The following is a 23,007-nucleotide window of genomic DNA, read 5'->3' as shown; positions in this document are numbered from 1 at the left end:
ATCTGCACTGATCTGTCTGACACTCCTGCCTTTTGTTCAGCTTGTTTTTCCTTTACTCTGACACAGCTCTGGATTTGAATCACTGATTATCTGTGAATAACTTTAAGGAAGTTTTTTTTTTTGTGTTCCTGCCATGAACCAGCCTGAGGGCTTGGAAAGTGAGAGAAAATAGTCAAGGAAAATACCCAAAAGTAGCCATCACATGCAGGAAAAAAACAACTGCTTAAATCAGAACTTTAGACTGGGAGATGTAATCTATTTAAACCCTGACTTTCTGGTGGCTAAAGGAAAGGAAAAGAAAGCACTTTAATCAAAGTTTTGTGTCCCTGTCACTTCCAATCAAACTCCACATTGCTTTCTGAAGAGATCATAAATTACAAAAAGGTTTGAATTGGTCCTTGGATTCAAAATTGCCTGTAATTTTACGTGTATAAAGCACGTAATGAAATTCTGTACACCAAGAATGTACCAAAATGTCATCGTATTCCATACAACAATTTTGGGACAAATATCCTAAATTGGCTTATAAGGCCAATTAATATAATCTGAGAGTTTTAAATAAATAAATAAATAAATAAATAAATAAATAAATAAATAAGTAAATGGGAGAATGAAACTGAAAAGGAAAGAAAGAGACAGATCAAGTCCAAAAGAAAAGAATTTGAAAGGAAGTACAGAAAAGCAGATCCATCACCCCCATTTCTGGGTGCTGGAAAACACCCAGAAAACACAGTTTGTTTAGAGATGCAGAGAGAGGGATGAGGCTCCATCCACTTTTTAGTGTTTTCTGAAAGTTATGGGTTGACATTTTTCTTTCCTGGAACTGTGTGCAGTTTTCAAGGCTGTAAGGGGAGCTGGTTATTACAGGCAGAGAGATAAGAAAAATATTAGTAACAACACTCCATAAACTCTCTGTAAAATGCTTCAAAAAGCAAGGCAGGTGTCTAAAGAGCAAATATAGACAGAAACTTAGGGATGTGACTTTATAGCACCTCTCCATCCTCCAAAGTGAGGAGCCTGTTCACCCCAAGGGTGGATGGTAAAATCCAGGGAGGTTTTCAGTTCACCCTCTCCCCGCACAATATTTTTAGTAACCTATGAGGAATAAAATCAAGGGTGCAGGTCAAAGGGAGCTGCTGCAGTGACATACAAGGCCCCCCAATCTTAAATTAATGAGGAACCATCTCTAAATGTTGTCTCTGACTTTGTCTTGGACTCAGCAGTTCTGAGCACTTTTCATACTCAATGAGGCAAGACTGAGGAATAATTCCATTTTCACATGGGTGTGGCAGTCTGGAGGGTCTGTTCTTCTCTTCTCAAGCTTCTATCCCTGACATGTCAAGGGACACAAACTGTCCTGGTGTCAGAGCAATACCAGGAATTCTGGGGAAGACTGTGGATGTACCCATTTTAATCTCCAGGCAGACTTGGCTGCTGACTTTTAGAAAGTGAGTATAAGCAGAGGGTACATATGGAGAGATCCTTCCCTGGCAAAATTTCCCAATCCTATGCAATAATTTTAACAAATTTCAGGGTCTACTTTTTAATCCAAGCAGTTATCTTAATAAATAATTACTTGTTTTGGCGCCTTCTTCCTTCGTACACAACTGTAGGTCAAACTGAGAGGCCAGAGAATCTTTGCTTTACTTAGATTCATGGAAGTTTTCACAGGAAAGGAGAAGTTTGATGTGTGGTATCTGGCCCAGCACAGAGTGGTCATTCTTTCACTTACCATCACAAACAGCTGTTAAATATTTCCTTGCTCCTAAGAAATTCAAAGATCACTTAGGGACAACGCAGTCTTGACATTTTCTTGGTGCATTAGAGAAGGTTAAATATCTCCCTTTCATTTTTTCTTTAACATTATTCCACAGAGGTTTATCCATGCATTCATACTTCAATTAATTATCTTAACACAGTCAAAGGTTAATGCTAATAAAAGATAACAGGTTTTAGTTAAATTAAGCTGAATTAGGCTTGTATCAAGGGCTCCCAACTCAGTCTTTCTTCAGCATCAGAATTTAAGCTAGAACAATCCTCAGGTGTTAAGTACTTTGGAATAAGAGGTAAATTAACTGTGTTTTTGTGGGCAGGGTGGGTGTTAGAATTTATATTATTATTTATGTCTCTAACCTATTTAACCTGTTCAAGTTGTAAAGAAATATAGTTCTGTCCTACAATAAAAAATGGAATTAGAGGTGGTGGTAAGCCTTGGAAGAAAGAAGGGAGTGCAATGAATAAATGATGGAAAGAAAGAAACAGGAGAAAAATGGAAAAGATGGGGTTTGCCTTGCTTTTGCACAATGTGGTCTTTCTCCCTTTCCTGGTTGATCATGGCTAGTTCCTCTCTCAGCTTGCATGGTGTATGTATTCCATTGCCCACTGTTTGTCTGCAATAAAGTCTGATTTTTCCTTGATATTTTCATTAAATCATTAATCATCAGCCCCTTCAAGTTCTCAGCACATAGAGTCCTGTGTTGGTTTGGCACTGGAATTAAAGAAATGGATAAAAATTCAAATAATCTTGATTTCCAAAACATTTTGGTCTGCTCTGGGAACACCTTCAAGACTAGACACACCTAAGGAAAGGCTGATTTCTGAGGATATGACTATTCATGATTTTGGAGTGTTAACCTTATCTGGCTGCCAAGTATCCAGCGAGTCTCTCTCTCACTTGAGCTCCTCAATAGGACAGGGGGAGAAAACAGATGAAGAAACTTGTTGGTCAAGATAATGAGAGGGAGATCCCTCACCAATTGCTGTCATGGGAAAAACAGTCTGACCTTGGAAAGATTCATTTACTGTCAATTAACAGTAGAGTAGAGAAAAACTAAAACCGCCTTGTTCTCATTTCCACTGCTTTGCAGGTTCAACTTGACTCCTTCATTCCAGACTCTTCATTTCCTGATTCGTGATGACCTGGGAGATGTGGTCAGTTCATGTCTGCTGCTCCTTCCCCTTCATGCTCTTCCCCTGCTTGTGTGTGGGGTCCCTCCCATGGGATACAACCCTCCATGAACTTCTTCGACTCTCCTCCTCCCCACAAGCTACAGTTCCTCTAGAACTAACTCAGTGTGGGTAATCTCCATAGGGTGCAGCCCTTCTGGAACAAACTGCCACGGGGTCACAGGTCCTGCTGACAGGAACCGATTTTTTTGTGTGCTCTCCATGGGCTGCAGCTTCCACCAGGGCACATCCACCTCCATGGGGTGCCCACGGATTTGCAGAGCAAATTTTGACTCCACCCTGATTCTCCATGGGCTGCAGGGGGACAACCTGCATCAGGAGGGTCTTCGCTGTCTGCTCCCTGGAGCTCTCCCTCCCTCTCTTGCTCCTGTCAGTCTCTGATTCTCATCTGAGCGTCTCAGTGAAGCTGAGGCAAGCACAGAGAACGGGAGATGAAATGATAAAGGGAATGAAGCCTAACAGAGATAGATGCCTTAAAAAGGGAAACTATAAAGCCTGGGTTCCTTCGCTTTATAAAAGGACAAGGCAGATAAGGGAAATGATTCAACATTACAAACCTGTAAAGGTGGTGGATGAGCTGAATGTAACAAATCCCACAGTGTTAGAGCTGGGGACACTCAATAAAACAAGGTAAACCAGGTAAAACAAAGTACTTTTTTATACAATGGATAGTGAAATTCTGTAGTTTGTTGCCATGGAATAGAGGCAGACAGGATTAGAAGTTCAAACTGAAATTAAATAAATTGATGGACAGCAGGTCCATAAATAGATAGTAAAAAGATTAGGCAGACCCTCCAGCATCCTTAATACATCATGTTCAGGGAATTCAAGGGGAATGAATGACAAAAAGTAGCCAGACATGTTTTCTTTTCCTAAATATCATTTTCTATTGCCCCTGTCACAGAGAATATGGGATTAGACAGAATATTGATGTGAGCCACAGGATGCTCTTGGGTGCATCTGCATTGGCATTGCATCACTCAAGCACCTGTCACTTTACCTCTCAGTCAAAAAATATGGGTTGAAATTCACCTTTTTAGGCAACTCCTGAGTGTTAAAAGACCAGAAAAATTAAAAATAATAATAAAAAAAAATTAAAAAAAAAATAATAAAAAAAGAGAATTTAGCTTGAGACAGGAAGGTATAATCACAGGAGGAGACCAGGAATGTTTTAAGTTGTGATAGGAAAATAGAAAGAATGAGTATCTAATATTCATCTCTTCAAGCTTAGAAGAAAAAAATCTGGCCAGAAATACAGGAGAAGCAAAGCTGATTTAGCCAGAAAAACAAGGGCTTTTTCTAGATGAGGAAACAATGGTTTGTCAGCACTAGAGGAGGACAGCATTGATCTCCAAGCCCGTTCCAGTCTGGAGTGTCCATGCAGAGCAGGGAAGTCTGGACAGACACCCATATGGCTATCAAGTTTCTGCCATTAAGTTGTTTCTCTCTAGCAAACCAATTAATGTTTTAATTAAAAAGACAATTCAAACAGCCCCTGACAACGTTAGGGCTTCCAAACTGAAGTTTTTCAACCAGGGAAGAGGTAGCCCTAAAAATATAGGGAAAACCAAAAAGAAATCCAAGGCAATGTAGAGAAGAGCTGTGAAGGGAAATCACATCACTGACACAACTCCACTGCCAGAAATACATGTCCATGTCCACTTCCTCCATAGTTACCTCGTTTTTTTCCAGGTCGGGGAACAGTCAGAGTATTGAAGTGTCTTTTTTTGTTTGTTGGTTGGTTGGTTTTGGTTTGTTGTTTTTTTTTTTTTTTTTTGCAATCCCAAGCTTTTATTTCCTCATCTAAACTTTTTTAATGTAAAACAAAGAAAAAAGAAAATAACAAAAAACCCACAACTTTCTGGCACAAGTAATATCTCATTTTCACACTGACTGTGTATTCCAGCATTATAAGCAAACACATAAAGTACCTGGCAACTGCATCCAAAAGTTTAGATATTACGACAACTACATGCCTTTACACCTTTGTGTGCAAAGCCCAAAATATCTCTTCTTTTCCCTAAGTTAGACAAAATGTGCCTGTGAAAACTCTTGATGTCATGGGCTACGAAGGTCCAATTTCAGAAGGAGTTCTTAGTCCTTTGAACACAGTGTTTCAGGCTGATGGAGAAGTGCACTATGCCCAACAATCAGTGCTTTTAGATAAAGGTATTCTTTTCTAATATACAGAACTCTAAAATAACTCCAGTTGCACTGATTTCTGGACATCACCGGGCCAGTCCTCTACTGAAAGCCTGATTAGGTTCATACATCAGATCACTCAGGGCTTCATCAGCTCAGTTTCGGAAATTTCGAAGGCAAATGGCATCCCAGCCTTCTGGGCCCCTGTTCCAACACTTACCTTTGTATTTTGTGCAGAATTTTTCCCTTATATCAAACAGAAATTTCTCCTGTGACCACTTGTGTTCATTATCTCCAGGTCTTTCTTAGTACAGCCCTGAGAAGCCTGGGTCCATCTTCTCTGCCTTGGAATCACAGAACGGTTTGGGTTGGAGGAGACCTTAAAGTTCATCGGGTTCCAACCCCCTGCCGTGGGCAGGGACACCTTCCACCAGCCCAAACCGCATCCAACCTGGCCTTGAACACTTCCAGGGATGGGGCAGCCACAGCTTCTCTGGGCAACCTGTTTCTTAATACTTCCTGATATTATATTATAGATTCCTAGTTTCCTAATATTATATTACAAATATGTCCAAGGGGGTGGCTGCACATAAAGCTGAAACCCCGGAGGCCTTGCTTTCAGTCTGGTGTTGTAACTGCTCAGTCCAGCGCCCTTTCATTTACCAGTTCAATGAAATAAACTCACTCAGGAGCAAATCCATCCCTGTTCTCCTCCTCCAAGCACAGCTCAGCTCATCCTCTGAGTACAGGCAGAACAGATGTTCCCAAGCGTGAATGAGCAGAAACCATTGCGTGTCAGGAGCATGAATTCCCTGAACTTCAGTCTCAGCCAGAGGTGAGGAAAAAGTGTGACAAAGTGAGAATGAGTCTAGACATACACTGCATACTCCAGCATATTTTTTTTTCCATTTTTCCTGAGTTTTGGTGGTGTGTGTGTTGTTTTTTTTTTTATTTCTTAGCAGTTGCAGGAACATGAAAGTGAATTGCTGTGTTTGTTCAAATGGCACAGAATCTAAAAGCAATTTGTGGTGACAAGGTCACAAGGGGCAAGTGGAGGCTTTTTATAACTCTACAGAGAGCTAGGGAGTATATCTATATTGTATATACACAGAGAGAAATACAAACTCTTTTACTGTTAATGACACAAACACAGAAAATAAAATGGATTCAGCTCTACAGAGGGTAGTGTGTGAAATGATGCTGAATTTTCTAGGCAACTTAACTATTTCCAGAGTTTTTAAAATGGGGGCAAAAGCAGAAGGGAGGATTCCATGTACTTCCTCTTCTAAGGGAGGTTTAGGTTGGATGTTATGAAAAATTTTTTCACCAAAAGTGTGGTCAGGCATTGGAAGAGGCTGCCCAGGGAAATGGTGGGGTCACCATCCCTGGAGGGATTTAAAAAGCTTGTAAATGTGGCACTTTGGGACATGGTTTAGTGGTGGACCTGGCATTGTTGCGGTAATGGTTGGTCTCATGATCTCAGAGGTCTTTTCCAACACTGATGATTCTCTGGTTCTGTAAGAGCAGAACAAGAACAGGACACATGGGAAAGAGTTTATGCCTGATTGGGTCATAAATTCTAAATCAAAGAGAAGAAACACAGAAGGACTAATCACAAACACTTTTAGGCTTTTTAGTACTTAATTAAAAGATACCAGATTTGGGGTTGGATGTTAATAACAGCAACTTGCATACACATTTATTCACCGTTAAAATAAAGTGGCCCAAAGTCTATTAAGATCTACAGGGTGGTTCACAATCATTTTTTAGGGGTTTTTGTGGTCAGACACCTGTTTAGTTCAAAATATGTTGCACAAGCAGGATAAACTGCTGGGGCTGAGCTGGGGCAGAGGGGAAACCTGGAGGAATGACTCTAAAATGGTGTCTTAACTCTGAAACATCCCCCTCACACAGCAGAAACCAGACTGCAATGAGTGTTTTCTTTAGCAAAGCACTCCACAGATTCCAAGCCAAACATTGTTTTGCTTCAGGAAGATGAAACTCTCAGTGAATGCAACAGCTTTTGAACAAATCATTCCAATACATACAGAAATCATGAGCCTGAATTTTCCAGTATTCCCCTTTCCTCAGGAGAATTGTTCCCCCGTGTAGTGACCATTAGCCCAGTTATGGTTAACAATCAACAAGTAAAATCCTGGTTTTCCCAAGGGGTGCTCATTGGTAGTTGCAGCTCGTCTCTGAGTTATTTATAAAGGTGATCCTAGACATAAATCAGACTCTTTGGAACCATGTTCATTGTGTTGTTAATTTGTCCTTCATATGTAAATCGTGTGGAAGGTTGGGCTGTGCCTCAGGTTTTATTTTAAACCTGCACCCTGTGAGCACAGTTGTGTGATGGGCTGGGTCTAATTCTTCTGGTTTGTAGCAACATATGGTCTTAAACTATTCACGTCACCTTCTTCTAGAAAACTCTGCAGAGTCCAAACCCAGCTGAAAATATATGAAAATTTATACTGAAATCCAACACAATCTAGATCACATCTTGTGATAGAGATTAAATTCATTTCTCGGGATGGGGAAAGTCCCCGCAGCAGAGGAAGGTGGCACAGGGGAAAGGAAATTACAGAGACAAGTAAAAAATGGAATAGAAAAAAACAACCCCCCAAATTCTGTGATTGTGATGTGCTGAGAATGAAGATCCCAAACCACCAGAGATGCTGGTTTTTATATGTTCTCTGGAAACTGTCAGGAACAAACAAATACCACAGTCACCTACTTCCATCTCTGAGGGGTAATAAAGCACAGAGATCCACTTTGGGGCTCAGACACCCACTCTGGAGTGTGGGAAGGTGTTAATAGTAATGCAGAGAGACCAGACATGTTCAGAAAAGTTTGGGCCCCATCTGTGGTACAGAGAAGAGAACTCCAGTAGGTGTAAATCAGCAGAGCATGACTGAAACCTCCACCAGCTCCAAGCCTGCCCCAGTGGTTCCATTTGTCATCCATTAACACAAACTGGCAGGTTTGAAGACTTTGTTTTGAAGCTGTGTCATAAAGGGCAGGTAGTGATTTTATGCGATGCTTTGCAATTATCGACTAATTTGAGGTGAGAAGAGGCTTTTAGAGCAGACATGGGAGGCGCCATTATTTCTCACACAGCTTTCCTAACTTCGAAATTCGGAAAGGCACTAAGGCTTCAGCATACTGGAGGTTTATTTTTAAAAGTGTCTCAGAGTATATGATTCCTCCTCCTCAGAACAGGATGAATTAAATGAAGAACCTGCTGAGGATCCATCATTAGAATGTCTTACAGGGAATAGTCAGTGCAGTACATCACTGATCCCTAATGCTGCAGTATTTGCATTCTCACAATGTTCCAGTGCAGGGTGGGAGAGCTTTCAGATATCGAGGAGCTTGAGTACTTGGTTCACTGAAAGGAACATATAATGATGTCTATTAAATGAATTAAAAGTTAGATACTTACCATCTATTCTTTTTCACTGATCATAGGCTAACAGATAAGAACAATGGCTTTAAGCTGAAGGAGGGCAGGTTTAGATGAGATATTAGGAAGAAATCCTTTTCTGTGAAGATGGTTGAGCACTAGAACAGGTTGCCCAGAGAAGCTGTGGCTGCCCCATCCCTGGAAGTGTTCAAGTTCAGGCTGAATGGGGCTCAGAGCAACCTGATCTAGTGGAAAGTTTCCCTGCTCATGGCAAGGGGGTGAAATCAGATGATCTTTGATGTCCCTTCCAACCCAAACCATTCTGTGATTTATGAAACGATAAGAAATTATTAGCAGGTAAGTTCACTAAAAATAGAACAGTCCTTCTCTGGAACAGAAAGGTTGGGATTTTGTTAGTTCCTATTTGTTAAGGTCCTGACCTGGAAGAGACTAAAGATCATCTTATTTTACCCCCTGCCATGGACAGAGACACCTTCTACTATCCCAGGTTACTCCAAGCCCCATCCAACCTGGCCTGGAACACTTCCAGTGATGGGGAACCCACAGCTTCTCTAGGCAACCTGTTCCAGTGTCTCATCACTCTCAAACTAAAAAACTCTTCTTTATCTCCAGCTTAAATCTACCCCCTTTCAGTTTAAAACTATTGTTCCCTGCTTTGCTGCCCAAGGCCTGGTAAAAAGCCTCAGCCTTTCTCACAAACCCTTACAATACAACTTCTTACAATACATTTCTTACCTACCAGGATTATGTACTGAAGAACATTTGGTTTCTGTGGTTTTCAGATTGTCCAGCACACATATGAAGAAAGAAAAGCAGTTTCTACAGTCTTTTCCAAGACAGATTTCTCTCTCAAGACAGCAGATGGTCACTTCCCTCTGGTGCTGATACTGCTTTTGACTAATTTTTTCAGCTGTGCTCACACATACATTAAAAAGACACAAAATACAGACAAGTTGCTCGAAGATCAGAGATGCTGCCATGCTGCATCTGAAGCTGGATAAGTGGTTTATCAGCTTCACCCCAGCCAACTGAGCCTCAATGCACAGTTAGACTGGATATTAAGAAAAATTTCTTCCCTGGAAGGGTGGTCAAGAATTGGAACAGGCTGCCCAGGGAAGTGGTGGAATCACCATCCCTGGAAGTGTTCAAAAAATATATAGATGTGGTGCTTAGGGATATGGGTTAGTGGTGGGCCTGGCAGTGCTGGGTTAATGCTTGAACTCAATGATCTTAGAGGTCTTTTCCAATATAAATTATTTTCTGATTTAATAATTTTAATTGCTGAGGTTTCTGAGCTGGGCCTTGTTGACAGGACTGCTCAGTGACTCCATGGGAAGCTACACAGGCAGGGCTGAAGGTGCAATAAATCCTTGCAGAGAAGGATGTTAAGAAGGGTGGTGTTAAAAAAGTGGTATGGGAGGAGGGATACAACCTTTTACCCCAGGTTCAGCCAGGACAGTATCAGTCCTGGATCAGTCCATCATAGTCTACTTTCCATTTTTGGTGCAGCACCCAGGTAGCAGCACTCACTGTCCACCATCTCCACACTGAAATGGACATCTCAGAGTGAAGGGGACATCTCAAATTTTGGTGTCTCCACAACTCCTGTTCTATTCTAAGACAGCTGAAGTCCACCAGCCCATGAAAGCCACAGAAATCAACCTCCAGTGCTGTCAGACACGATGGAAAGTTTGATCTCACTGCTCTTAATCACAGTGCAAATTTCTACTCCTGAATCTTGGTCTCTCTGCTACAGCTCAGGGAACAAAACCAGGCCTGTTGAGAGTTCCAATCTCATCTATTTCATATATCTATTTTAAGATGAGATGAAACATGTCTTAGACTTCACTTAGTTGGTTGAGTCACTCTCCATTCACTTTTAAGAAAGCTTTGGAAGGACACAGTTCAGATATAACCACCTACACTGGAAATATCTACATTTCGGTAAATGTCTCCTCCATCTGGTTATGAAATCACTAAGAACTAGTCACTACCTATTGAAACCTCTTTCACAGGTATCATGACTTGTTTTCAGTCCTGCCTGTATCACAGACCTGGATCAGGCAAACTAAGGGTGTTCTTTCACAGGACTCGCTTTTTCCCCGGCCTAGAGAAACAGAACAATCTTTAATCTGCACCCTCATCCTTCACACAACCTTTGTGTGCCATTCATATGTCTGCAGTATTATACCATCCTTCCTTTCAGTCACTTGTTTTCCTGGTTGAAGATACCCAATCTGCTCAATTATTCCTCAGATCCAAGTTGTTTCTGAGGTTTTATCATCTTTTTTTTCTCTACTCTGGACCTTTCCTTACACACAATTCTTTGTAAAATCATTGGACTGCTCTCTCTACTTTCCTTTAGTTTGTTTTTTGGAGACTCTTTTGAAACATCAACTTGCCCACAGCCCACGAGGTAATTTTGCAGGGAGTAGAAAGTGGCAAAAAGCCAATCTACATCATGGATTTTGTCACACAAATAGAAATGTGGTTGGAAGAGCATAACATATGGATTCATGTAACTGCACTTGCATTATTTCAGTAGCTTTGTTAGCTTGTGAGATTATACCCAGCCAATACAGGCTCCCAGTCAGAGACAGGGATGATAAATTGGAGAACCATTTCAGGAGCAGCTTGTTTGTGAGTGTTTGTGCCTGAATATTCCCTTCCTGATCGTCAGGTTAATGGCTTTAGAATGGAGGTTTTTGCTGCAATAACAGAAGGATTTAAAGGAGGTATTTCATAAAAATAGATCCATGGCATCAAGTTTTAATCACTGATCCTTCACTAGGCACAGGTTCTGGGATGACAGGCTCCAAAGCTGTTGAACTTATTGCGTGAGAAAAGCAAAAGAGCAGATTAGGAAAAAATATCAGGGAATGAGATGGTTTGCACATCCATGATGTGTGTATGTTAAGAACCAGTGAAACTGGACAGGGCTTGTTGTGATTGAAAATAGGATCAGCACACACACAGGAGAGGAGATCTTCACAGGAAATGACAAAAAGAGTGCAGGCTATCCAATGATATCTTTGGATCCAGGGATCAACGGGAGGCAGAGCCAGGTTCCAGCTGACAGTTGAAATTACAGGTTCAGTTCATTACTCAGTGTAGGACCAGAGCTCCCAAACCAGCCTCCTCCCCACAGGCATTGTGAAATGAGAAAAGCGAGAAGCTGCAGCTTCTCTGAAATGAGTGAGTTGCATTTTAAAAGTTTTCCTGCCTTGCTGCAAACTTTGTGAATATGAACATTGGTGAGGGAAAAAACAAACCAAACCAAACAACAACAACAACAGCAAAAGAAGTAGTGGATGATGCTTAATATGGAAACACAGGGATGTGGCTTCCAATTGCATCCTCTCTTCCCTTCCAGCATTGTGCTCACCATTCCACCTCAGCACCAAGCCTGTCCCCCTCCTAGAAGACAGAAAGCCACCCTGAGAGGTAGTTGACTCTGTTGGAAGATCTACAGACTCCCAGGAAACATAGTTCATTCTGCTGGAAGACAGATAACACTCCAGGGGAGGTAGTTGCTGAGAAAAGATTGCACCACACATGAATCTGTGGCCTAGGGGTGTTTCCTGGCAGACTGAACCGGGGAGAAACTTTATCCTGAGCCAGAACTGATGACATGGACATTGTTCTGGGGTCAAAAAAGCAAATCAGTGAACAGGCAGAGTTTTAGGACAAGTTGAACAGTGCAGAGCCAAAGAAAGAGAAGGACAGTGTGGGATATAGGATGTGGATTAGGGGGATATTTGGGACTTTTTTATATCTTCTTGTGTGCTGGCAGACCCAAGTGTTTCTGTAACTAAAGGTTTGACCAGTCACACACTCTGCAGGGCTGCTCTGGCAAGCAAAGGGGAGGCAAAGACTCATCTACCTGGTTCCTCCTCACTGAATAGACCTTGTGTTGGTTCTTACTCCAGTCATTTCCACTCAGCAGCTTCCCAGAGCTATTCCTGACTTAACCTTCCCAAGATCACTCACGGGCATGGAGGAGGAGAGCAGGGGGGAGGGTGTTATTAATGTCACACTTATAAATACACAGCACTCTTCTGTCACAGCGAGCCTGAGAGGCTGACACTTCGGTTTTCCAGAGTTTTTAGCAGACTGGTAAACTGAAAGGCAAATTCCAATTAGTTTCTGCTGTAGCAGGGATCTTGTGGAAGAAATTGCAAAGCCATCTGATTACAGAAAAGATCATAAAGCATATTCGAGCTCCCAGCACAACTGGAGACCTACAGATACATGTCCATGGGCTGGATCTGACACCAGTTCCTGCTGGTGGCCAAGGAATCGTAGTTGAGGACACCTGCATCCAGTGCCAGGTGGATGATGTCCCAAAACCTTCTCATATGATAAGATTTTCCTACCCCAGTACCTAAATTATTTCCACCCCCCCTTATACACATCCTATTGTCTTCTTTCTCTCAGCCTTTGCTCTACCTTATTTTTCTACTTTTTAACCAATCCCTCTGCAGTTCTGTTTTTCCTCCTTCTTCTAAGAGCTGAGTACCACCAAACTATTGGACAAGCCACTGGAAAAATAGTCCTTTCTGGTTTATCGATAGGAATTATGTGAAAAGAGTACCTGAGACTGCATGGATTATGGGGACTTACTGACTCGGTGGAAATGGAGCACCTGGCTGATACCTTCTGCTCATGGGGAGCTAAGAAATTATCTGAACATAATAAAATTTCAGTGGAATTTCAGGTAAAATAACAAATCTTTAACCAGCAAGACTCCTGCCAAATTCCACACCCCTACACAGACTGCGAGAACCTGTTAGCAGTGAAACAAAGCTTTAGTTTTCTTTTTAATGTTGTAAAAATAATGCATTTTCCCCTTACCTCCTTGATGAAAATTGTTATCATTTTTCAGAGGTGAAAATCTGAAAAAGCAATCAAATAAGACAAAACTTCTCATACTGAGGCGAAGACCTGGAGAAGAAAAACAGCAACCAAACATAAACAAAACAAAAAACCCCAAACAAAACAAAACAAGGTCCCAAAATGTTCACACTAAACATAGAAAGCTTAAAAAGACACTAAAAATCTCAAATGCAGTACATGTGGTAAAGTATTTAATTACTTTAATCATGTTTCCTATAAATTGATCTATTAGATTTCTCTCAAATGTGTGCAGCATGCACTGTTTTCTCTAATTACCCTCCTCAATAAGTACTTAAAATGTATGAAATTTTCAGTAACTCAAATTTATAAAGCAAAAATACAGTCCTTGTTTCACAAAACTTGGAAAAAAAACACCCCAGTGGAATATATATGAGCCCTGACTGAATTATGGAGTAACCTGGAACCAGCACAGAGCTATTTGAAGCAATCTGGCACTTAGTTCAGGACAGTCTGTCAAATTCCTGGAGGAAAATATATTTATGGGAAAGAAAATCAGAAAACTCTCATTAGGAATTAAGACTCTGGAATTAATAGCAGGGATCAGTAATGTATCTTTGGTTTCATTTACTTAGCAAGAAGTAACAGCTTCTATTTAATTCCATCACAGCAGTGTCATTAATAGCATCTTTTTAACTCTACTTAAATTCCTTTTTGCTTATTGAGGCATCCCAGGGATTCCTGGTTACTTTCAAAATGATTTTGACTAATTGCATTGAGCCCAATGTTGGAATCTTAAATATACTGTAAATAACTGGAGTTTTCATGCCAGGGTGTAACACACCACTGCTCTCAGACCTTATCTAATCAGACCTGGTTGTTGATGTTTTATTAATGGCAGCGACTGCAGCATTAATTCACTGATGCACCAGGATTTCAAGGGAGATGCCTGATATCTGAGAGCTCTGCCCTCATCACTGGGCTGATGCCAGCACTGTCAGTGAACATATTCCCATCCTCAAACCTTGATCTACCCCCTCTCTGGTGCTGCCAGTGCCCAGGTCTGTGTAAAGAGCTTCTGACCCTCCTCACAACCCAGTTCAGCCCCTCACTGATTCACCCCAGATGGGTCATCACAAGGTAGTTTTGCCATCCACCCCTCCCAGAAGAAAGTGTATCCATTTTATCCCAGAGCGAATCACAGAATCGTTAAGGTTGGAAAAGACCTTTGAGATTCATCAGCCCAACATCATGTTCACCATTAAACCATGTCCTCAAGTGCCAAATCCACACATTCTTTGAACACTTCCAGGGAAGGTGACTCCAGCACTTTCCTGGACAGCTTGTTCCAATGCCTAACCACCCTTTCAATGAAGAAATTTTCTCTGATATCAAATCTAAACCTCCCCTGGTGTGACTTAGGGCCATTTCCTCTCATCCTGTCACTTGTTACCCGGGAGAAGATCCTGACCCCCACCTGGCCCCAACCTCCTGCCAGGGAGTTGTAGAGAGCAATAAAGTCTGCCCTGAGCCTCTTTTTCTCCAGGCTGAGCCCCCCCAGCTCCCTCATATGCTCCTCATCAGACTTGTGCTCCAGCCCCTCCAATCCATTGGACTGGAGGTCTGGCAAGGCAATGAGATCAACGTGATCATCATGACCTCAGTATGCCCAAATCCACACAGATATTCACTCTCCTTTCAGAAGGAAAAGGTTTTCTCAATTCTTTTCACAGTAGCAGGGACTGTGTGTTGGGACAGAAGTGATTAGCCCGTGACTGGATCACTGGGGTGCTTTCTGTGTTAATACAAGTGCACACACCCCAAAAATAAAGTGCATTGCAATAGTTAAACTCCAGAGCACGCACCAGCTCTGCACATGCACAGCACACTCACACAGGACTCTGTCCTGAATCTTTCTCTCTCCTGAACCTCTATGAATGGGGAAAACTGCCAATGCAATTAAAACTTTGGCTTCTGTGTCCCTCTTGCTCCTTTTCCAAGGGGCAAAACCGCTACCCTAATCAGAATTCTGCCTGCTCCTGCTGTTGAAAACATAATTTCATAAACAAGTCTCCTTCCCAGGAGAAAGGAGAAAAGGCTGATGGGCTGCAGATATGTAAGGTCATCTCAATCAGCATTCCAGTGCATATGGGAAGCAGAGAGCTTTTCAATAAGTCAAGGACTTTGAAAACTGCTTTGCCATGCACAGGGAAGGGAGTAAGTGTTTGAAGCACAGATGCCTTGGCTATTCAGAACAAAATGAAAATCTTTCTGTAAAAGCATTCCAACTAAGCTTAAAAGCCCATTTCAGAAAGTCCTGCTGGTTAAACAAAAGTGGAAATTCCTGACTTTCTGATCCTCTGAGTTGGTGCCATTTAAAGCAATTGAAGAATATGGTGCTTATTTCAGAGAGTGATCAGTCTCAGTGGTGCTTAAGTTGGGGTGAGGACTCATATTCATGATGGAAGGCTTTTTGTGTAGCTGCAAATCCTCCTTACTCATCATGCATGGTGTTATAAATTTCTTCTGAGTGGTTCTTTCATCACTCACAGGTTCCAATTCTGTCTGTGGATATTCTGTATGTTCTTTATATACCTGTCACTCAGAGTTCAAGACCTGAAAGGCAGAGTTGTAATGCTTTAAGAGGCACAGGAACCCCTAATCCTGCAAAAACCTAGGTGATTTACCTTGGGATTTCAGTGTGTCCTGCGCTTAATTCTGGCACTGTGCCCATAAAAGGTGGAGTTTCTCAGTTCAAACAATAATCACTCTGGTATCACTAAGACTGCTTTCACCACAGTGATATTTAGGTCTTTATTCTAGTGCCAAAGAGTCAGAGTTTCATTGCATTTAGGGGAAGATCCAACTTCATAAAATAGTACTTTTTTTCTCATTAAGGACTTGAATTTCATCTTGTTGCCACTTCCACAGGCAATCACAAAAGGGCTTGGAGTGGTTGCAGAGATTACCCAGAGCTTAGAGGGGAAGGTTGTCATCCCACTGCCTCAACTGGCTTTGCATGAAATTCCCCTTCACAAACTCACATCTCCTCAGAGATGCCCGTTGTCTTCCCAGGATGTGTGCTATCTGTAGGAAAATGTTGTATTGCTTGAGGCCCCACAACGTAAATAATGTTAGTAACTCCGTGGAGCCTTAGGGAACTGAAGGATTATGCCAAAATACATCAAGGTTTGCAGGGAAAACAAGACTCAATTTTCATATCATTGAAAACCTTCATCTTAAATTTATGTTTAATCATATTAAAAGTAACAAATGTATTTCATTGCATAATTAATGCTGGCCTGGAGCAAGAGAGTTTGGGCAAATTGTGGTTTATTCCTGATGTATAAAAGGCACTGAAATTCCAGCTGGTGGAGCTTTTCCACTCCTATTTTCCAAGGCTTGAGAAGGACTCTCAGTTACGAACCTGTTGACATGTTTCTGCAAATGTAAATGGTGACTGTGGCTCCCTCTTCTACTACTCTTTCAAAGCAATCTGCTGGAATTCACATGTTGCTGGAAGCACAGACCTCTGGTGATGAATCACCTGCTAAAGGTTGTCAGGAGGGGGCATTCAAAAAAATAAATACTTTGATAGTTTTCTAAAATAGCCATTTTCAGTTTGGGTTCAGAAAGTCATTTCATACAGTTCTTTCCTCTTCTTTAGATATATATTTTTTTGTTTAAAAGTGTCAGCATCAGCAGCTGCCCTTTTGTAAAAAGAGAAAAAAAACACAAAACTTTCCTAATTTATTATTTTTACTTTGTCATTTAACTGTATGCTGAATGTGCTGGTTTTGCTTCTTTCCAGAACTTGGAGACTGCACAGTAACGTTTGAGTCCCAGTCAGTGGGCTGCTTTAGATGTTAGGAGAGAGGTTTTTGCTAATGGACTTCAAATCCCCAACTTCATCAAAGTAGTTCCTTGTTGCATATCATCATGAAAATATAAAAATAAGAAATAAATTAAAATTAAAAAAAAGCCACCAAAATCCACCCAAAAGAAAAAAAGAAAAAAGAAAAAAAACCAAACCAAACCAAACAAACAAAAAAACTCCACAGAGGCAGCAAACACCTCTCAGTGAAACGCAGATTTATAACTGTAGGAGTTCAGACGTGTGTCAATATTCCCTTTCAGCATTTTAGGATTTTACAGTGACAAGAGAAGAAAAATGCTCTTTTTCAGACTGTGTATTTTTTCTTTCTCTCCCACACTGCATGTCTACATCCAGCAATCACTTCAGCCCAGCTTCCAGAACTGGTTGCAGGAGGTGAGCCCGACCTTTTAACTCAGGTGCAGCTTCCATGCAGGGGGGGAAGAAAAGCAGTGTGAGAGGGTTCAGCATCACCACAAAGCTACACCGTGGGACAAGGAGCTTTGTTTCAAGTTCATCTCTTCCCAAACACAGCATGGATGCTTTTATCCCAGGGAACAGGCAGTGGGGACAGCGCAGTGGTGTCAGAGCTCTGCACCTCACCCCATGGACCTGCCCCCAGGTGTCCCAGAGTGGTTGGGTGTTTGAAGGCAAAGCTTAAATTTGATAATGATGTGGCCACACGTGTGTGTCCCCCTTCACTTCTGTCTCCTGTAAAACCCTGCTGTGGCACTGTAGCTGTTTTGACACAGCACTCTGAGGTCACCCAGATGTGACTTTTTATAGTGTCCCTCCCTCTGCTTCTCGAGGAAATATTTTTGTGCAGAGCAAAGCTTTACTTCTCTCCTACAGGAAGCTGGTGATTTTGGCCTCTGGAGATACAGATATAAGGAAGTTTCAAATCCTGTGCAGGCATCAAGGCAAAGGAAGGGGTAATTTTCCATGTGTAAATCAGAATATCAGGTACAACATCGGGCCTTCCATCCCACCGAAAGCTCACTTTTCTCCAAAAGTGGTTTGTGGTGATGGGCAGCAGGTCCCAGATTTTGTCACTTGAACAGCAGCTTTCTTGGAAAACAGGTCCATCCCCTCAGGGAACTGCCATGAAGGTGTGCACCTCCTCTGTTTTGTGAAAAGCAGCTCCCACTGATTTCATCAGCTGCTCAGCTCCCACAGTAACGAGTAGATAGAGAGGACATGCTCCAATACTGAAGCAGAGCTAAATATTCCCAAAGTATTCCCAAGCCACATTGTCTGAAATGCCCTAAGCAATGGAAATCCCTTTGAATATAAAAGAATAATAGTCTGATAGTTTTCTCTTCTGAGAACTAATCTCCTGTTCATCCCTCAGTAATTTGTTTTCAGGTGTCTTTCGATGTGAAATAAGGATTATGCTTTGCAACAAATGTTTAGATGAAGTTTCAAAACTATCAGTATGAGGGTTTTTTGTTTTCTTTTTTTTTTTTTTTTAATGTAAGTGAGAAATCACTAATAAGTTCATCTGTTATTAGAATTTTGCCAGCCAGCCTGATTTTATTTTGGAAAATAATAGCGTATTGGCTCCAGAACTTTAACAAATTAGATCTTATAATTAGATTTCAAGATAATTGCTAGAAAAATAATTAGGAAGTTATTCTGGGACAACTGCTGGAAATCAATGAGGTATAGAGATATTGTTACATTTTCAATATATGTAGCTGGTTAACTCTTTGAAGGTAAAATTTTAATGTGCATAAAACCACTTCAGTCTAAACTGAGAAAAAATACAAAAGACACAGGACACTGAGGATCAACACTGCATGAATTTAATGCACTAATATCATTGTATTATTGTAACAATAACTGGAATAAAATCGTTACTGAAATTTTAACTAAGTAGTCCTAAAGCAGTTCACATTGAAGAGAGGAAATAATGATTTTCTTGGGGAGGTGAAGGTGGGAATAAAGATATTTGACTATGTAAACATTTAGGAAAAGGTACAAAAAAAATTCCAGTGTTTTATATCAGCTGATGAGGCAAAAAACTCCCAAACAAACAGGATGCTCACAGTGTGTCAGTTATTAAACTCATTTTCAGCATCCCTGAAGTGTGTTCATTCATGAACTCGGTACCCTGTGGTACAGAAGAAACCTCTGGCTGTGATAAATTGAATCAAAAATGGAAAACCTTGTTAAATGAAGGATGTCAAGTGGCCACCACTGGAAAATACAGTCTTAAAACTGCATTTAGAAGGACAAGGATTTGGAAAAGTAAATGTGCTACACAATCAAAGTAGCCCCGCATGTTGTAGGCATTTGTGGAAGAACTTCATGCTCAACTGTTCTCAGACTTTATTATTACCTCTGGGCATTTTTTGATCTAAATATTGGCTGGTGGAGTTCAAGAATCACAGAAGAATTATTTCCCACCTCCTTGAAATGTGGCTGTGCCCTGTGTGTGCCTTGGCTGTACCTCAAATAATTTGCTTCAGATGAGAGTGAAATAGTGAAGCTGCAGACAAGAACTGGTGCAATGCATGGGGACAAATGGCTTTCCTGAGAATATGTTGTGGAACAAGATGCAAATGTGTTCCATACCTCTTACAGACTCGTTCTTTATCAGACACATTGTGCCCATTTTTTCCCTGTGCAATGGAAACAGCACAGACATAAAAGGAGCAAATTAATACGTATAAATCTTCTATATATTGATGAGGGAATTAAGAAGCTATAAGCTAATGTTTGTTCTCTGTGCCTGATGAGCTGAGAATATTGTTTCCCAGCCAAGGAAGGAGCTCTGCTGGTTAAAGGAAAAGCAGAAATGTCACAATTTTTCACAATCCCTTAATTCACAAACATCTGTGACCACAAATCAAGCAGTAGCTCACAAGAGCAATAAGAGCTCCTCTCTTTAGATTTCACAAGCTATAAAATATGAAGTTTGCAAGAAATTAGATAATTTATCCCCATTTGTTTGCTTAGATTGGAGATAATTCAAGGCCTTTTATCTTGAGAAAGCTCAGGTGGACAAGACTTTTTTCTTCTTTCTTCTACCAAACCAAAACTAGAAAGGAGTAGAAGTTGGTGTGTTACAGGAGTCATTCAGTGCCTGAAAAGAAGGTTTCAGAAAATAGAAATTATGGGTTTAATCTACCTGTTGCTGAAAGGATGTGTGCTCAGATCCCTGTGAAACTGTAAGGAAACAAATCCATGGTCTCTATCATGTTCTCCATAGAAAAATGTTTCCCAAATTTAGATTTGACAAAAAGTTCATCCCTTCCTTCATGTGAGTTCATAGTAAATGGTAATGCCCTACCAGCATCTGGTGGCACAGTATCACACCTCCTGCTTTCAGATCACAAGTTTAACTGCTCTGAATCGTGTTGACCAAGATGGATTGTGATCCTGCTTTTTTTTTACCCCTTCTCTTTTAACATCACTGTTCCTTAGCTGGATGAATGCAGATCCCTGCAACCCAAAAAATCCCTTTTTGACTAATAACAAGCAGCCTAAGTCTCTTGTATCAGTGTCAAATGTTGGGAAAATAAGTAAATGCACTTGAGAAAGAGAGGAGAGTGTTTGGATAAGGAAGATTTTGATACAGAAACCACCAAGAAGGAGATGGGACTTCCCTTTACATTTCTCTCCTTTCCAACTGAATGAGGGGAATAAACATAATTCCCATTCCAGTACAAGAGGGCAGTGCAGTCAGCAGCTCCACTCTGGAGCAGATGTATTTATGATACAGAAATCACTGGACAGAGAAATGCAAGAACAGATCTAAATTCAGGTGGGAGAAGACCAAAAAACATGTTTTATACCTGATTTTACTCTAAAAGATGCCAAAGAGGGGAGAAAATGTTGCAATATGCTTATACAGAAGGCAGACAATGGAAATTTAGTTTTCCTGCTTCAGCATATGGAACAGGAAAACTGACTAAAAGTTATGAAATTTAGAACTGATCAAATACAGTTGTTATTCAATGCACAGCTGAACTGTGAATTTCATTGTATGAGATACTGTCAGTGTAATCTGCTTACTAAGACTTAAGAAGAACCTGGGATACTCTTATCACAGATACATATATATATATAAATTATTTTACAACGTTGCATGTGAACAGAGTACAAACTGTTTCTCTGTCAGAGATATAAAGAATGAAGCTGAATTCACACAATAACCATGGAATCACAGAATGGTTTGGGTTGGAAAGGACTTTCAAAGGTCATCCAGTCCCAACTTCCCTTGCCATGGGCAAGGACGCCTTCTACTATCACAGGTTGCTCCAAGCCCCAACCAACCTGGCACTGAACACTTTCAGGGATGGGGAATCCACATTTCTCTGGGCAACCTGTTCCAATGCTTCACCACTTCACAGTAAGGAATTTCTTCCTAATAAGGAACCTAAACCCACCCTCTTTCAGTTTGAAGCCATTCCCTCTTGATGTCTCACTCCAAGCCCTTGCCCAAAGCCCCTCTCCAGCTCTCTTGGAGCCCTTTTAGGCACTAGAAGGGGCTTTAAGGTCTCCCCTCTGGGCATCTTTATGGCCTCCTCTGGACTCATTCCAACAGACCCACATCCTTCTTATGCTGGGGAACCCAGAGCTGGATGCAGCACTCCAGGTGGGGTCTCAAGAGAGCAGAATAGAAGGGGGAGAACCACCTCCTTTGACCTTCTGCCCCCACTGCTTTGGAGGCAGCCCAGGACATGTTTGCCTTTCTGTGCTGTCAGGGCACATTGCTGGGTCATGTTGAGCTTCTCATCAACAAACACCCCCAAGTCCTTCTCCTCAGGGCTGCTCTCCATCCATCCTTTACCCAGCCTGTGTTTGTGCTTTAGATTGCCCCAGTTTAGGTGCAGGACCGTGCACTTGGCCTTGTTGAGCTTCCTGAGGTTTCCACAGTCCCACCTCCCAAGCCTGTCAAGGTCCCTCTGGATGCCATCCCTTCCCTCCAGTGTGTTGACTGCATCACACAGCTTGGGGACATCAGTCCCCCTGTCCCTGTCCCTGACAAAGGTGTTAAGCAGTGCCAGCCCCAGCCCTGACCCCTGAGGACACCACTTATTCCGTGCTCTCCAACTGGACACTGAGCCATCGACCACAACTCTCTGAGTGCAACCACACAGACAATTCCTTATCCACTGGGTGGCCCATCCATCCAATCCGTGTCTCTCCAGACAAGGATGTTGTGCAGGACAGCATCAAAACATTGCACAAGTCCAGGTGGATTTGTGGCTCATGTGTTGAACACACAAATAGGCAGGAAAAGCTTCTGTCATTCCCTTGGTTTGGGCCAAAATTTGAGGCGAGATATTTGAATGGATGAACTGATCTAACCCTAATCAACGATTCCTGGTTTTCACATAGCTCTGTGTGTAAATAAATGTTTCAAGGTATTGATCTCCTTCTTTGCATAAGAGGATAATGATTCTGAAACTGCTAGAGACAAATCTGTATTCTAAGTTTTAGGAGAATAGGGTCTGGCTGAAAAAATCACAATTTTTGAGAATATTACCAAAAAAAAAAAAAAAAAGAAAAATTAGACAACATAATGAATCCAATAAGAATAATACTACTTTTCCTTTACAGGAATGATGTAGGCATCATGATGAAGGCAAAGTGAAATAGAAGAAAGGACAGGTGGAAGATTCGTCCAAGACAGGTGCAGGTTAGGTTTTCATTACTGTTTCACAGCCCTGTGCTTAGGGATAAATATTTGTCAGCACAACAGATATGAAGTGTCCCTCTATCTGAAATGACA

Source organism: Empidonax traillii, unplaced genomic scaffold (assembly GCF_003031625.1).
Source record: "Empidonax traillii isolate 1590-97213 ecotype Southwest subspecies unplaced genomic scaffold, ASM303162v1 scaffold342:size1861417, whole genome shotgun sequence".
NCBI classification, from domain to species: Eukaryota; Metazoa; Chordata; class Aves; order Passeriformes; family Tyrannidae; genus Empidonax; species Empidonax traillii.
This window is presented reverse-complemented; position numbering follows the sequence as displayed.